We start from the raw sequence: 17220 nt of genomic DNA, 5'->3' as shown, positions 1-17220 counted from the left end.
ATATTATATGATATTATATGATATTATATGATATGATATTATATTATATGATATGATATGATATGATATGATATGATATGATATGATATGATATTATATTATATTATATTATATTATATTATATTATATTATATTATATTATTTGTGAGAAAATAATATTCTGATAAACACTGCTTAATTTAGTGAGAATCAACATATCCTGAGTGCTGTTGAACTGAAAAAATGGTTCTTTGTAGATCAATACCAACAGCAGGTATTCTGTACATATCTAAGCACTGCTAATTGGAATAGAGGTTGCACAGGAGCCAATGGATCAGTCAGTTTGGGGCCTAAAAATTTCCTTTTCTTGTGTCACGAGGAAGGCTTGGAAAAGGGCCAGTGCCACACCGCAGTTCTCCTTCTTTGCTTCCTCATCTAAGAGTTTTATGAAGGTAATTCTAAGGAAATGAGGGAACAGTCAGCCAAGAGCACCAAATCTGCTGCACCACTTCTGTTGGTGCAAATTATTGTCTTTTGGCATAAAAGACAAGGCATGAAGCTCTCTTAGCCTAAGAAGGAAGTCCTAAAGTTGAGCCAAGCCTGGTTTTAAACCATAGAAACATTTTCTTGCTCACTGAAGGTCAGGAAAATATTTCAGGCAGCTTTTATCCCTCTGTAAAAGCTGTGAATGCTGCTCGTGCCTGCTCTAAGGGAGAAAAGCTGAATGGGACAGGAAGAGAACAGGATGCTGCTTCTTAATTTTGGCTGCCTACAAACCCAGCCGGGATCCAGCTGTAGACTTTGAACATAAAGCACTGAGCTTTATGAGATATCCTCACGACCACGAAATGCTTCTTCACCTCTGCCTTTGAAACAAGTACCTGTGAGGATCTCCAAACTCTCACACAGCTCTTGGATCTGATTCTATTACAGCCTCTTGCAGCAGCAGATAAAACAGCTCATAACAGGGCTGGAGCAAGAGCATTCAGCACATTTCAGCCCACTGATATTATTTAACTCCCAGATAAATTTTACTCTCAACAATTAAATCTTGCTGTTTGTTTTAATTAAAGGTTCTCATTGCTCATTAAGTGAGGTTAAAGAATTGCTTCATTTAACAGAGCCCAGCAAAGGATTTTTCCCATGCTAACAGCCCTAATCTTCTGTCTCTTTAGAAACTATTTCTGCTGTTCAGTGCTTTCTGTTGAGCTTTTCAAAAGCACTGACTTCAAACCCTTCCCTTCTGCATCCATCTCTCTGCATATATTAAACACTGCACACACACAGAATGATCAGCTCATTCACAAACCCTGAGCATCCTGAAAGCTTTCCCTACCACAACTGGAGCCCCAGGAGCCTGCAGGATAAACTCTGCAATCCCTAAATGAGAAAAAGGATCTCCTGGCTGGAATTGGTGCATCCAGCCTTTGGTGAATGATCCCAAGATCTCATTCAGGAATCAGAAATTATTGCTGCTCTGCGTGGGCTGCAGTGAGGAATTGGGGGATCAGGCATCTCTGGGATTGAGGATTCCTGGGAAAGCTGCCAGCAACCCCTTCCTGCAGGACTGCTCCTTACCCAGCTCTTTCATTCTGACACGTTTTCTAATTGCTGCTCTGTGACCCTGCTCAGTTTGCTGCAACAACTGGGATGGTGATATTAGCCTAACACACCTCTACTAAAGAGACCAATATTCAAATGTTATTTCTTTTGTCTTGTGACACATCACAGGTTATTGCTGCTTCCTTTTCCTGCACTGACAGAATACTGGGAGTGACTTCAAAATTCCCAACTTTCCTGCAAAGTGCCCTTAAAAAGCAGAGCACAGAGGGGGCTCCTGCTCTCTGCTGCACTCATTTACACCAAGGGATGCAAAATAACAAATGGCAGCCAAAAAAATGTTAAAAATTGTTAAAAAATTGTTAAAAAATTGTTAAAAAGGCTAAAAAATTGCTCAAGTTTGCAGATCTCTCCTTCTCCAGAAAAGGAAAGAAAAGAAACTTCATGTAACTAAATCTCATCTCCATTTATACTGAAGTGAGGGTTCCTAAAAGAGCCTTGTAAAATTACCTGGAGAAGGATGGGTGAGGTTCACTGAAAGTGGATTTTTAAATATCAGGAGAGTAGTTTTGTCTTGATCATCTCAATCTTTAATCATAAAACAGATTTTTATTTTTTTTTATGTTTGTGCTGAAATTCACAGAAAACTTTTCTACCAAATTTTTCCTGTATCAGAATTCTTTTGTTTTCTGTAGATTTTTCTGTGTACCCTTCAAATCCACAAATATTTCATATTGCAAGGGTAAGAGGGACAAGCTTAAAATTCTTAATAAGCAAAATTAATTAATTCAACTTGACAGTACAAGAATATGAAGTCAACTGTGTTACTTAAATCATTGTAGTATAAAAACAAGAGAAAAAAAACCCCTCACAGGATCAGGGTGGTATAGCAGATTTAGCATAGAAACAGTATGAAAAAGCAAAATATTCACTTATTAATGATGTTCCTACAACCTTTCATGAAATTTTGGTGCAAGCACGTGACTGAAGGTTTTGCTGCAAACTTGACTGAGTCCAGATTTGATTTTCCCTGTTTTCTTTCTCCTCCCTTTTACCTTTTACCCAGAAAAGAGAAATTTTCACAGTAATTCCTTGATGGCAAGCACTTCAAAGGGATGAATATCTACTGATGATATACTACAAGGAATTTATTTTTTTTTTAATTATAAAAAAAAGTGTAGAATTTTCTGAAAGTGTGAAAATAAAACTACTTAAGCATATGACAACATTGCCCATTTAGCCTGATAAATGTTCTGGAGGAGAACTAACACACTCCAGTGACACAAACTTTAAATTAAAAATATAAAAAATGAAATACCTCAGCATGAAATAATGAACACTGTAGCTCCATCCAATTCGTGTTATCTAAGATTTAACTTCTTCAGAACTCAGCATGCATGACCTTTAAAAGATCAACTTATAAATACTAATTGGGGTAAGCTGTATAGACATGTATGTCTGCTGTGATGAAAATAACCTTCCCAACCAAATCCTGATGCAGTCTTCCCTCATTTCAGACTTTCATACTTTGGGATATGCCCCAATCCTTCTTCAAATGAGGCACTATCATGTTGGTAAGTTTGAGATACAGCAGAAATAGGTGTTAACAAAACCCATCATGAATTAATCTGAACAATTTCATGATCTGCCCTCTCAGCTTTCAGTCTCATACAACAATTCTTTGAGATTCTGTGATTTAAGGGAGAAAAAAATTTATTGTGACTGGAAACCCAAAACCATTAAATAATAAAGAAGATAAGGATACCATGAGCTCTTTCTTCCTAAAAAAAATATGTTGTTTTGTTTTCTTTTTAATCATACCCTAACAAACTACAATAACTCTGCTACAGCCAGGTCACGGTGTGAGTTGGTTCAGGAATATTGATGTTCAGAGTTTTCCTAAGAGATCTAGAGATCTCAGGGAAAAAAAAAAAAGAGGTGCTATAAATAACAACTAAAACTAAATAGTAACTTTTTTTTTTAATGGCAACGTTTGGTCCATGATAATCTATCAATGGAATAAAGATAAACTGTGGGCAGAGAAAGAAAATCTCTTTTCTTAGGCCAATTAGCAGAGTTCAAAAAGCCAGGCTGGGCAGAGATGGATGAGCATTGCTTGTTTACTTCTCCAAATGCACCAGCTTCCCCTGCAAGATTTCCCCCTCGATGAATGGTTTCATTAGCAGTGATGATTTCATCATTTTGGCACCTGTCTGTTCCATGCACTGCCAGCAAAGCCTCTCCAGGCACTAAGGGAAGACTCTGGCCCTGGAGCAACCACTTAAACCAATCTGTCATTTTTTTGTTTCTATGGCAACATGCATCTGGCTGCTTTCCCGAGCTGATGGCTGAGTTACCCTCCCAGTCATGTTCCTCGATTTTATCTCTCTTAACCACTGTAAAGACATCTCACTCTCATGCTCACCTGTTTGGGAGAAATTCTGGTTTGCCTGTCAGTCCTGGCTGCTGTTGGCTCAGCCTTGATGGAGTTTGCAGATCTTTTTTTGGCTGATAGCCCCAGCCCATCACACAAACCCCACACAAGGCAGCTCCTGCCCTCTCATCATCAGCCTGACCAAACCACATCCATTCTGCTGCCTCAGTTTGTCAAAGATCTTCCAGGCACTGAAACTCTGTACTTCTTGATAACTGCAGGCTCTCCATTTTCAGTTTCAAGTGCTGCACATCTTTTTTGGTTAATGAACTTTTTCTCTGCCTCCTCCACTGGCATATTCTCCAACCAATGCCTATCCCAAAAAGCCAGGTTAGTCTGGGGAAACCTCTTGGCATATCAACCAAAATATGTTCCAATACCCAAGGAACCAAATGCATCCATTCAATTCCCAAATTCCAGTCTGAAAATTTACCCCAATATTTCATTGATTTTCCTCATTGCTATAATTGCTAATGTGTCAAAAGAGATATTTTCTTACCATTTCCATGCCTAATGGTAACATCTCTTAAATACACTCTTGGAATCATCTGAGCTAATTCCCATTAATTTATTTCCTGCACGACTGACCACAGCAAGTCCTTGTCCAGGACCTTCCTGCAACAGACCAAGAAAAAAGCTTTCAAATAAAAATCAGCTGACAGACCAGTCCTTGTTACCCCCAGTGCCAAATGAAAGTTGCTATCCTGTTTGTATAAATTTGAAGAACCTCTCATTTTGGTCCTTCTGTGCCCATCATGAGAAAAAAATGAAGAAATCTTCTGCACTTTAAAAATTCTGCCAGTGGCACAGGAACATTTCCTCCATCAGAAAGGGGACAGTGTCCCCCGGAGGGAGCCTTCAAACCATGGATCCTAAATGCTGCTGCACTAAAGGTTAAAAACTGTGAGCATAATCATGATGCAGCTTTTCCTAACTGCACATTCTTTACGTATTTCCTCAAAATTAATACTTTAAACAGCACCCTGGCTTCACCTTCAAAATTCAAAGCAGTTTTCTCCTGTTTCAGCAGAGGGAAAGGTGGGCTTCCCTCGTCTCACCAAAGCTCAGCTCATTGCAGAGGCCCTTGTGACTATGAAGAAAAAAATCTTGATTTCACCACGACTTTAAAACACAAAATCCATCATATTGGCAGCAGGTGAGAGTACAAAATGGGTGTATTGAATAGTTCAGCTCTCCTCTGCAATACTTACAGCTCCTTCCTCTGAAGTCTGTCAGAAAGTGCTTCAGAGCTCCTTAAACAAAACCTTCCTTGGTTTGATTAATTAGGGCAGTCAGAACTCTCTTACAAGTCTAGTATTGTGTCTTAATTAATTGCTTAATGTTTCTTTTGCCTTGGGAAATTTGATTAATGGTCTTCCAATCAAACATCTGGTCATACACAGAAGCAATCACTTACCCCTCTAAAGGAGTGAACAGGTCAGAAAGGCTGGGGATGGTGAAGATAAAGTTGGGCCTGCACTCAGAAAAAAACCCATTTTTTTCAGAAATGAAAACCCATTTTTTTTTCTGAAAATCAGGGATTTTCAGAAAAATTCCTTCCTGGCCTTGCTGAGGAAATCGGTTCTGTCCTTGTTTGCAGGTGTAAATCAGCGTAACATTCAACAAAACATCCCTACACTCAATTTTGCCTTTTCAGGGCTGGTGCTACCTGCTCCCTCTAACCAGGAACAAACAAAAAAATGAAAAACCCCACATTCTTCAAGCTTGGCTGATCCCAACCCTCTCTTAAGGATTTTCTGTCTCTGCCATCCTGATTTCTTTTCCTTCAGCCAGCCTCGCCATTCCTATTATTTTTCTGTGGAGAAAGGGCACCGAGCTCTCACGGCGCTTGAGGAAAAACTCGCTGGCTTTGGGTGCCCACACGGAATTCTCCCCCCTCCCCAAAACCCTGCCAGTGTAGCTCAGACCCCCTCAGGTAGTGAGTTTTACACTTTCAGCCAAGCAGGAGCCATTTCTGCCCAGTTCAGCCCCAAAGTTTCCAGCAGGATCCGTGGCCCGGCGTGGGAACCGCGCGGAAAATCCCGCGGCGAGGTTCCGTGGGATGGGAGAGAACGCCGAGCTTGTGCCATGAAAAGGTCCACAAAGAGCTCACAGTGGCACCAGCCTGCTCAGGACACCTTCCAGAACACCTTCAGTCTCTCAAAAAACACTTTCTACCCTTAAACTGCAGCTCTAATTCCTGTAATTTTGAAGCGTTTCTACGGGGTCGTTAAATGCTCGAGGGTTTTTTTGCCAAGATAGTATAAAAAAATAAATAGAAAACTAAATTGTAGCATTTTGTGGGTTTATTTAAACTTGGGCATCTTGGACAAATCACCTTGAATTAGGAATTTAGTGTTTACATTCTAGTTTATAAAATGGGATTTGAGGGTTAAGTATTGGGCTCTAGTTTGCAAATTAAAAGGGATTTTAATAAATATCCCAGTCACTAAACTTGCTCCTAATACCTCCAGATGCTTGTGGGAAAAAACAAAAGGACCTTCAAACTCAGAGAAAGATGAAATTAAACTGAAATAAATTTTCTTCCCCTACACATGTTATATGACATTGCTCACAACCAATATCCATAAAGTATTTTGAGGTCCCTGGCTATAAAGGCACACGGTGCATTTATGTACAACTTATTGTGGTTATTAAACACCACGTGAGACTCCAAAAAACCAACATTTTCTGGTACAAATTACTCTTGGGAACGTTGTTATGCCTCCAGCTTCTCAAGGAATGGGCTGTGTTTGTACCTAGAGCAGTGAAAAGAATAAAGAGCAGAGATCAGTGCTTGACTCAGCAGCATCACTGCACTCCTGTCTCTTCCAGGCCAGGCACTGAAAAGCACCAATCCCTTAATGGGTGGTTCCACGTGCCCCCCCAGCACAAATATTGAACAATTTATTGAGATGCATTTCCAAAATCCTATTTTAAGCAGCTTTGTGGGAGCTGTTCTGGGTACAGGAAGGCAACTTCGTCTTCTGAGGCTGCAAATCTGAGAAAGTCATCAACAAATGAGAAAGATAAGGTCATTGTTGGGATCAGGACAAAATGAAGAGTAAGAGGTGCTGCCTGAGGTAATGGCTGTTCAGCTATTTAGAGTGCTTTCCATTGACAGTGCCCATTTTTTATCCTCCTGACTCCAAGAAGCCAAATGACAAAATACTCATTTGAGTTAGTCGGTGAGAAATCATGTCTGAAGCACTCAGGACAGAAAATTTCCAGTGTTTATTTTAGCCCAAATTAGTTTGAAGGACATCTGGGAGGTAAACCATCATCAGGATACATCCCATAATGGATCCTCTGATTTATCTGTGGCACTCCCTGAACACTGGCAGAAAAGAGAAAGGAAAAAAGAAAAGAAAAAAGGAAAAAAGAAAAGAGAAAGGAGTTTGGAGATCTGTGGTAACATTTTAAAAAGCTATTCTCCCTGGCTTGCTTCAGCCAGTAAAGAGCTGATCCTATAAATATTGGGATAAATGAATGCAAAGAATTAAATTTTGCCTAATACCTGGGTGGACTTCCATGTTGTTTCACTAAGTAAAATAATACATTGTATGCAATATAAAAATGGAACTGCTGAATGCCTTTTGAATTTCCTGCTGGTAATTTTTATTGTCAAAACTTTGCATAATACAACTTCCACTGAACAGCAGCAGGACGCAGCTTTTAAGTGGAATTGTTGGTTATGTGTTTAGCAAAGGGTGAATTATTCTGCTTATTTATTATTCAGATTAAGTCTTCTAGAAACATTTCCTATTCTATTAATTAATAATTTGAAAGCCACTCAATGCAGAAAGCTGTGAAGAGACAGCTTTTTTAAATTTGATTTAAATTTAAATTCTGATTGTTTCACGTGCAGAATGTAAAACACAATTGCAGAAGAGCACATTTTTTTGCTGAGATATAAACAAGCAACCCTGCTACTCATCACCTCTGCTGTGCAGAGCTATTCCTACTTTGTCCTGGCTAGCAGCTCTTTACAGGATCCAGAATTAAAATAATCTAAACCCTACCATGTAGCGGATCAAATTCCATCCAGATTATTTTATATTTCTCCACAGCCTGGCTGAAGTACACGGGTAAAAGCTGGCAAATTAGCTAACATTGCTGTAGTTACAATAGCCTGAGGATACGAGCCAGGCAGGATTTATTGGGAAACATGATACCTTTTATTACATCAAGGGATGCAGCTGGAAAAAAAAGACCAGCGAGGCTTTCAAAGACACCAAGCTAAATTCCGAATTATCAGCGTGCACATTGGTGGAGAGTTTAGCAGAGTTTAAAAGCCACAGAACACGGCTCTGTGTGCAGATTTAGCCCTTTTTTTTTGTTTTACTGCAGGATTCCTGTATTTCAGAAATCTCTGAGAAGGCAGAGCCACGTCAGATGGATTATAATCAGTTGTGGGAGAAGCGAGGTTCCTCAGCCCCCATGGGCAGTGCTGAGAATTAAAAGCCACAATCTGTCCAGCTCCCTCTGTTCACCACTGGTAATTAAACAGACCCTCACAATCTGTATTTTCTCCACAATATTTTGCATACAATGAAGGCTCTGTTAAAATGAGTTTATCAAGACCTGTTTGCCTTCTATTCATAGTTTCTTTCTTTCAGTACCCAGGAGCTCACGCTGGAGACTGATGTTGGAGGTTACAACAAACTGTTTGAGAATTGTAAACTGGCAGTCATTCCTGACATTAGGACAGATGCACCAGAATTACATTCTCCTCACTATTTTCTGACAGTATAAAAGGTATGCCAACTTATAAATAAAAGATTTAAGCACGCTTGCAATTGCAAAATTTATGACTGCTCCTGCAAGCGTGTGTGGTCCAGTGGAATTCAACTCCCTGAATCAATCTTTTACAAAAACACAATAAACTTCCTTCAGGCAAGAGAGCTGTTTGGTTTTTTGATTTTTTTTTTATTTATGAGCATATAGTTAATATTACAAGCAGCTACGAAAGGGAAGAAAAGGGAAATCAAAACATGTGACATTCCAAAAGAGATAAGCACAAATCTCAAAAAGAGGCTTTTAAAATTCAATTTAAATTGAATTGAGGGCCATTCTGTGTTGGGTACTGCTCAGGAAACTTGCTGTCCTTGGATAACCAGACTTTATGGATAACCATCACAATTACGTAGTTTATAGCCACCAACACTCTCTGCCATTCCATTTCTGGATGCATCACTCCTGAGCCCCTCTTTTGAATACAAAAGCATAATGATAAGTTTAATTTTTTTATTCAAAAATAATAATTTATTTTTGAATAAAAAGTGATGTGGGCAAGTTTTCCCAGGCTCTCTGATTTGGCTCCCAGGACTCTGAAGGGCTGGGGGAGGCTGCAGCAGGGGAGCAGCACAGACATTAAAGCCTCCTGAGCATGCTGCACCACCTCAAAGCCAAAAGGAAACTTTGAACTCCAGCCAAAAGGAAAATAAGCCTGAAAGAGGTGCCAGATGGGAGTGTTTGCCAACTTTTAGGCGGTTCTTTACTTAAAAATACAATTCCATGCAACGACTGCTTACCCTGAGGCTCTAGATCCAGCACAAACTGTCTGCATGCTGTTCTGCATTAAACCACTCTGTGTTCCCTCAAACCAGAGACCCACCACTGTGCACATGAATCCGTGATAAAGGACCCTATTTCCTGAATAACTAATCCCCAATTAACCCCTGAAATCTGCAATGCTGTGCTGAAGCCAGAAGAATCCCACTCTCGTGTCGTGCCTGGCTGTGTCCTCAACTCTGAGGCTACAGGACTTTCCCCCCCTGGCACTCCCATTGAATCCCATCTGATGCAAGCAACAGCAGCACTGCCAGCCCATGTATGTCACAACCTGGGAAAAAAAAAGGGGTTTTACAGCTGTTCTACAGCATCAAGGATGCTGCTGCACAGAACAGAAGTACATCATACTGATGGTTTACTTGTGTGTTTCTCACTGAGCATAAACTGGCACTTGCTACCCAGTGGGATCACCCTAGGTGTTCTGGAGTGGGTTGAAATTCCTTTCCAAGAATTAGCCTGTGCAAAAGTCCTGCTGGGAAAACTGATTTTTTTTCCATGTGCATTTTTCCATTTTGCCTATGTTCTGTTAGATTACAGAGGATGGGGAATTTCTCCTGGGATGGTGTGCATTGAGAAGAGGTAATTGGGATAGCACAGCTTGTGAAGCTTTGGAGCAGTGAGAATAAAGGCAAATGTTCTGTTTGTACCACTAGCACAGTAAAATCTTTACATGGCTTTTAAAGTTTATTAGCCTGGTTGTAGACAGGAAAACTAGCTAATTAGGTAGGTAAAAAAGACTCTCAAGTGTACAATTTTGTTCCAAATAACTACAAGTCCCATTATAGCACTCAGTGGTCTGTGGCATCTCTCATCCAAGGTGTATTTCACCTTCCATGTTTAGGACTGAAGTGCAGTAACTGTGAAAAACACAACTGCTTAGTAATGCCAAGAAACCAGGTAAGGGTTAGAGGGAGAAAGGAAAATGGCTTTCAACTGGATGCCAGCTGCAAGAAGAGAGAAATTATCCAGAGCTCACTTTTCCCAGACCATCCAGCTGGAGCCACATTCCATGTTTTGGAGACACCACAGGATCTGTAATTACCAGAGTCATCCAAGAGCTCTCCCTTGCCATGCCACACCAGCCCCTAATTGTCACAAATGGTTCAGGACAGCCTGTGGGTGTGCATATCCCCACACAAATCAGCTGCAGTTCTCCACATTCCTGGGTTTGGGGCTGTGTTTGCACCCCAAGCCCCAGCCCAGCTGGGCAGGTGCCCTGAATGGGCTCACAGCAGCCTGCTCAGCAGAGAGCCAGCCCCAGAAACACAACACAACTCCAGGTTTCCATGCCAGGGGTGGGTGTCCCGTAATGGGCTTTTGGGTTAGGTTCTTTTTCCCCTTGAACTGAAGATTGACGAGAGGGAGGCAGTTTTCTCTTGTTCGGTCTCAGTTGTTTATTCTTCTCTTATCAGCATTACAAGGTACAAGGAGCTATGTGCACTAAGAAAAGGGTAAAATGGATAACAAAGATCCTCTTCAAGGTCTTTTATACATCCATTTACCCAATTAACAGATGCCAACTCAATTATTTTCCTTAGTGACCCAATGACCCAACACCTGAGTGCTGCACTGTGACATTTTCTATCCAATCACTCATTGCTACCCAAAAACCTCCAGGAGAAGAACATGAAGAAGAAAGAAGAAGGACAAGAGACAACACCCTAAATCCTCCACCTTGTCTCCTGTTCTCTAAACTACCTTAAACTCTAAACCTCAACCCATTCACCCAGTGACTCAAGAAACTTTCTAATCTACACACTTACACTTTTCCTATCTAACTTTAACATTTGTTCTCGTGTATCACCATGAAAACATGCCCATGAATTTCATATTACATGAAATTCAGTGTTTCTTTGAATCCTAGAAGTAAGTATCAGAAACAAGGGCACACACTCTGTATTCCAGACTCCAACAATGGGTTTTAAGAGGCAGGGCTGTCAGTTCCTGTCCCTATGTGCTCTCAGAAACTGCTTCTCTTCCCATTTCAAGTCAGGTTATCTCAATTTGTGGGTGGTTTCGGTCTCTTTTGGTAAATCAGAGCAGAACAGAGGAGAAACAATGAAATCCATGACCTGTGACAAGTGAGAAGCCACAACACCAGAGGCCCAGTGCCTCTTGCCTCCCTCCTGGGACAAGGACCTGTCCATCCTGAACTGGAGCAGCTGCTGGGCCAAAGCTGAGATCTCACAACCAGGGCACACAGGCAGCAGAAACCATCACCAAGAGCTTGATGCCCCTTGGCTGTAAATGCAAGAATTTGCATCAATCCTGTTCAACTGCTGACAGTGCCTGCACCACATTCCTGTTTTTTTTACCACTTGGCAGAGCTCTCTGCGTGCATCACAATACAGAGAGGGCACAGGTTTGGCCATCTGGCCCTAGATGTCAAACTGAGACATTTTCCAGTGGCAGCATCTGGTTGTTCCACAAAAAGCAGTTTGCATTGCTTTCTTATAAGTCACCTTTAAATCTCTATTTTATTTTTATTTTTTTGTTTGTTTGTAAGACTCTGGTGGGGCGTATTTGTTTTGTAAATGTTTAATAAGGAGCCACGTGGAACATAGACTGACAGGAAATGTGTGGTCCTGCATGGGGGCAGGAACAGGCAGGCTGAGAGCTTAATCTATAATTAACAGGCCATGGCACATCCTCAGCTCTGTGACAATGCCCCTTAGGAGGAAAATACATGTGTCAAAAGGTGGCACACAAGGATATCATTCAGAAAAATTACAAATCTATCTGTGCCTTCTAATGCCTGGCACGTGCCAAACACGGAGGAAATTGTGGTATTTCCTTAGGTGGTATTTCCTTAGGAGGCATTTCCAGTAGAGGAAAACACGAAGCCCAGAATTAAAGATTGAGCTCTCCTTCTGTAAAATCTCTGCAGAAAAGCCCTGCAGGATTTCTTCCTGCATCCTGGGCCACTTCATTCGGTGTGACATTAGTAAATGACAGATGTGCTTTAGAGTTTGAAGGACCAGAAACCAGACTGTACTGAAGGCCAGGAAGAAAGTCACAAAAAATAAGCTAGTGGCCAAATCTGATGTGTCACTTCTATGCCATGTGAGGCAGCAACACCTTTTTAAATCTCCTCTCAGGCAGACACACAGAGAGAGTTTTTTCCGAGGATGTAAAAGAATTTACCTTATACCTGTGCATGTATTAGAGTATACCTAGTACCTGTATATGCATTAACACAAACCATAATTCATGTCCTGACACTAACACAGCCCAAAATTCACATTTTCACACTGACACACACACACATTCTCTGCTAACTCTGCCACGAGTGCAGGGATTGCTTGCCCAGGACTATTTTCCAAACCAGCCCAGCTGTGTTCCTGGGCCCAGGACAGTGACAGTGACAATTCCACAGGGACAATTCCAGTCCTTCTGCCAGGGGCAGGAGTGCTCAGGGCAGACAGCGAGGCTGTGGCTGAACCTTTGGGTGAGATGCTCCCATGCCCTGCACAGAAAAAAGGGAATGATATCTCACTCAAGCCTGAAAGATGCAGCAGTGAGCAGGCTCCCAAGTGTCAGGAATAAATTCATCCCACTGGAGGACTAGGCTGATTCAAGTGCAGAAAAGATATCTCCCCCAAGTACAGATGCTGCTTGTCCTCTGCTGCAGAGAATCACAGCAGGAATTTTATGTTTGAACATATGGACGAGTTAGTCATGCCCTATCTACTCAGAGAAACAAACAGAGCCAGGTTGGATAGCTTGCAGGGCAGAACAGCTTTTCCTTTTGAATTTTTATTTTTTTTTCCTCCTTTAACCCAGTAAAAGGCCACAATGGTGGCACTGAATTTCTATTTTAATCAGTTAACAGAAACAGTTTCTGATTGTCTGGCCAACTGAGGGCTAGAGAGATGGAAAATTTTACCATGTGTTATCTATTGCTGAATGGATTCGGTCCTTTCCAGCCTTCCTCCTAAGACAAGGGTGGGTTTTTGCTTTTTTCAGCACTCTGTAAGTTGCATATTTTTATGACAAGACTGGAATGTTTCCAGCAGAAACTCACATTTCAAACCACACAAATTCAGCCCTGCCAGGTCAAAGGGAACAGACCTAATCCACCCAATACAGCACTGGGAAATGTTGTAGACTGTGCACAGAAATGTGTGACCTTTCTCCTGGATGGAGATAATTAATTTTGGAGATATGACAAAGCCTGGGGAATAGTCAGTGCAACAACAGGAGCACTGCTAAACAACAAGCTGACTTCTAAAGAAGAATTAAAGAAATGGTTATCTATTATTCATGACAACTTAACTTGTTTATATCCTTTCCAGGCAGCAGAGTGCATCTGCTTTATTATCCACCATAAGCTGGCACCAGGACTGTTTCATCTGATACACCAACTTTCAAATGTGATAGTGCTAACCTCAGAGAGAGCAAACAGGCCACAAAATCCATCTCCTGCATATATCTCACACCTAGAGTTCACTGCATTTGTCTGGAAGAGGCTCTCTAATCTGGAGTCTTCTGTGAAATTCTTATTTTCTATTCACTTTCAGAGACTGGGTGCAGCAGAACACACTGAATGAAAATATGGCAGTGTCTTGATGTGGTGGGGCTTTGAGAAATGCCAGTTTGAAAATCTGTACATCTGAATGCTCCAGTGGACACACCCTTTCCTGACCTGCAGCTTGTCTGCCAGGAGATTTCCTGAACTCAGATTAATCTGTCTCATAAAAACCATCCTCTCCTCTTATTTACATTTTTTTTTTTTGTGCTTATTAGCTGGCATGCCCCTGCTTTGCACTGTAGTTACTAAGTTTATTTTGCTTAGGTTCTCTGGCATGCATCAAGGATAATTTTGCCAACCAACAAATTGGTTGGCAGAAATAAAAGTTGGAAATAAAAAAGATTGCAATGATGAAATTTATTTTTGGGACCAGATGAGAGAGACGCAGAGATCTATACTTGTAGATCACTGTTTAAAGTCAGATATGTCTCTTTGGCTTCCTGAATGCAATTCTTTATTTTGAATTTGTCCAGAGAAGCTATTCTTAGACAGTGTAAAAATTCAACAAATCTTTCCAGAAGTAGAAATCTCAAGACTCCTGTGTAGAAAATTGAGAAGACAACAGGCCTTGTTAATCTTACCTTCAGACCAGGATCTGGGTGATGGCAAGCAGATATAAACAACAAGAAAAAATACCAGATATTTTCTTTTTTTATCACATTTTGATTTTTCTTTAGAAATTTTTGTTTGTTTTTTTTTAATTTTAAAGTACCCCTTGCTTTTAAGTGTGACTCTGGAGCTCAGGCTTGGCCTGTCTCCCCCTGTAGGACTCTTTTGTACCAGTAATGTGAAAAAAAGCAGCACAATGAATTTCCCCCACCCTCATCAACTCCTGCACGGCCCCTTCAGGGCCTGTTCTGTCCTAGTTCCCCCAGTCCATAAACGTTTTCCTATCTTTTAGGGTTTGGGCAGATTTAATTGGACACTTGCTAGCACAGCTCCATCCCACTCAGCTCGAGTTTCTGGTGCCGCAGCCACTGCCGAAACCTCTGAACGTGTCAGCAGCAAGCACTCAGAAATTCACAGCAGGTCCCTTAACTTTGCTCTTCTTGTTGGCAAAACAAGATTTCAGGAGGACCTGGATGATTTTCTCTCCTTTCTCAAACACTCCTGCAGCCGTGTTCCCCCACACAATGATGCCATCAATGTACTGCAGATGTTCTGGAGCCTCACCCCTTTCCAGGGCAGCCTGGATCAGTCCATGGCAGATGGTGGGGCTGTGCTTCCACCCCTGGGGCAGTTGGTTCCTGTCACCCTGAAAACTCAGCTTCTGAGCTTGCTGACATGGTTTTCTAAGGACTTTCCCAGGACAGTAACTGTAAACATAGATATGTGTACATTCTTTCTGTTCCACGTCTTGTGATGGGCATCTCTCATGGCCAGTGCAGTGAGAAAGTGTTATCCTGACCATCCAATCCCTGGCCATGGTCAGGAGCCTATAAATCCTGTGAGGAAAAATAAACTCTGCTCTTTCTTTCACCACACCTCAACCTGTGTCCCTGTGATCTATTCATCTTCAGCGGTAACAGGGACCAGGTGTACTGCACTCCCCTCCAGGTGAAGGCAAACTGAGGCCTGCATTCTGCTGCCAGGGGAATGGAGAAAAATGCATTAGCAATATCAATTGTGGCGTACCACTTCGCTGCCTTGGACTCCAGCTCGTACTGGAGCTCCAACATATCCGGCACAGCAGCGCTCAGAGGTGGAGTCACTTCATTCAATGCACGATAGTCCACAGTCAATCTCCATTCTCTGTCAGACTTGTGCACAGGCCAGATGGGGCTGTTGAAGGGTGAGTGGGTTTTGCTGACCACCCCTTGGCTCTCCAGCTCTCTGATCATCTTGTGGATGGGGATCACAGCATCTCGATTTGTCCTATACTGCCGGCGGTGCACCGTCGAGGTGGCAATTGGTACTCGCTGTTCTTCCACCTTCAGGAGTCCTACTACAGATGGGTTCTCTGACAGTCCAGCAAGGTGTTCAATTGCTTAATGTCCTCTGCCTCCACAGCAGCTATCCCAAAAGCCCACCTGAGTCCCTTTGGGTCCTTAAAATACCCGCTTTGGAGGTAGTCTGTGCCCAAAATGCATGAGGCCTCGGGGCCTGTCACAATGGGGTGTTGCTGCCACTCATTTCCAGTCAGGCTCACATCAGCTTCCACCAAAGTAAAGTCCTGTGATCCCCCTGTCACACCAGCAACACAAACAGGTTCTGCCCCCACATGTTTTGATGGGATTAATGTGCACTGTGCACCAGTTTTGACCAAAACCTCCTATTTTCATGGTTCTGAGGTGCCAGGCCACCACCGAAATCTCTGAAGGTGTCAGCAGCAACCACACAGAAATTCAGATCAGGAGCAGGGTTTTGGTTTGAAACCAGGAAACCTGAGAGTCCTGAACTCTCTGCTGCAGTCCCAGAGCACATCACCCTGCTACAAACTCTCTCCACACCTGCCACTGACCCACGAGCATTTGCATTATTCATCGTCACTAAACGTGTTCCTTGCACCAGCTGCTGGCATTTAGTCAGCTCAGAGGGAGAGTTACTTGCTAAGTTTTAACATCTTTCCCAGGATTGCACAGAGCCCTGCTTGGTTCTTTGCAACACTTAAGGACAGGTTATGAATTTATTTCTTTGGTGCAACAATAAATGAAACGATGCTACGTGATGAAATGTTACCTTGTCAGTGTTTCCTTCCCTCCTCCCCAAAAAAAACCACAAATAATAAAAAAAAAACCAAAAAAATAACATCCTAGGCATTCAAAGTTCAAAAATCATCTTTTCAGCTTTTCAGAAGTCATGCCTCACACCTCACAAGGCCTGTTTGAAAAACAAACATAACCAAAAAGCCACACCAGGCATTCTCAACTGAAATGAGTTGGGCAAATGTCATAATCATTTCCTGTAAATACTCTGAATTTAAAGCAATGGCATTTTGACTACTGCACTCCTGTGAATAGGTTTAATGAACGTGAACATTCAAGCAAAACGAATTTTAGTGACAATATTCATGAGCGGATTCCACACTGGCAAACAAGCCAAAAGCAGCGAAAATTTTAATATTGGTTTATATTGAATTGAAATTCTAAATTCAAAGTTTATTCAGCTCTGGGGTTGTACAAATTTAAGTTTTAAGCTACTA

The sequence above is a fragment of the Cyanistes caeruleus genome, chromosome 6, assembly GCF_971803275.1.
Source record: "Cyanistes caeruleus chromosome 6, bCyaCae1.hap1.1, whole genome shotgun sequence".
NCBI classification, from domain to species: domain Eukaryota; kingdom Metazoa; phylum Chordata; class Aves; order Passeriformes; family Paridae; genus Cyanistes; species Cyanistes caeruleus.
This window is presented reverse-complemented; position numbering follows the sequence as displayed.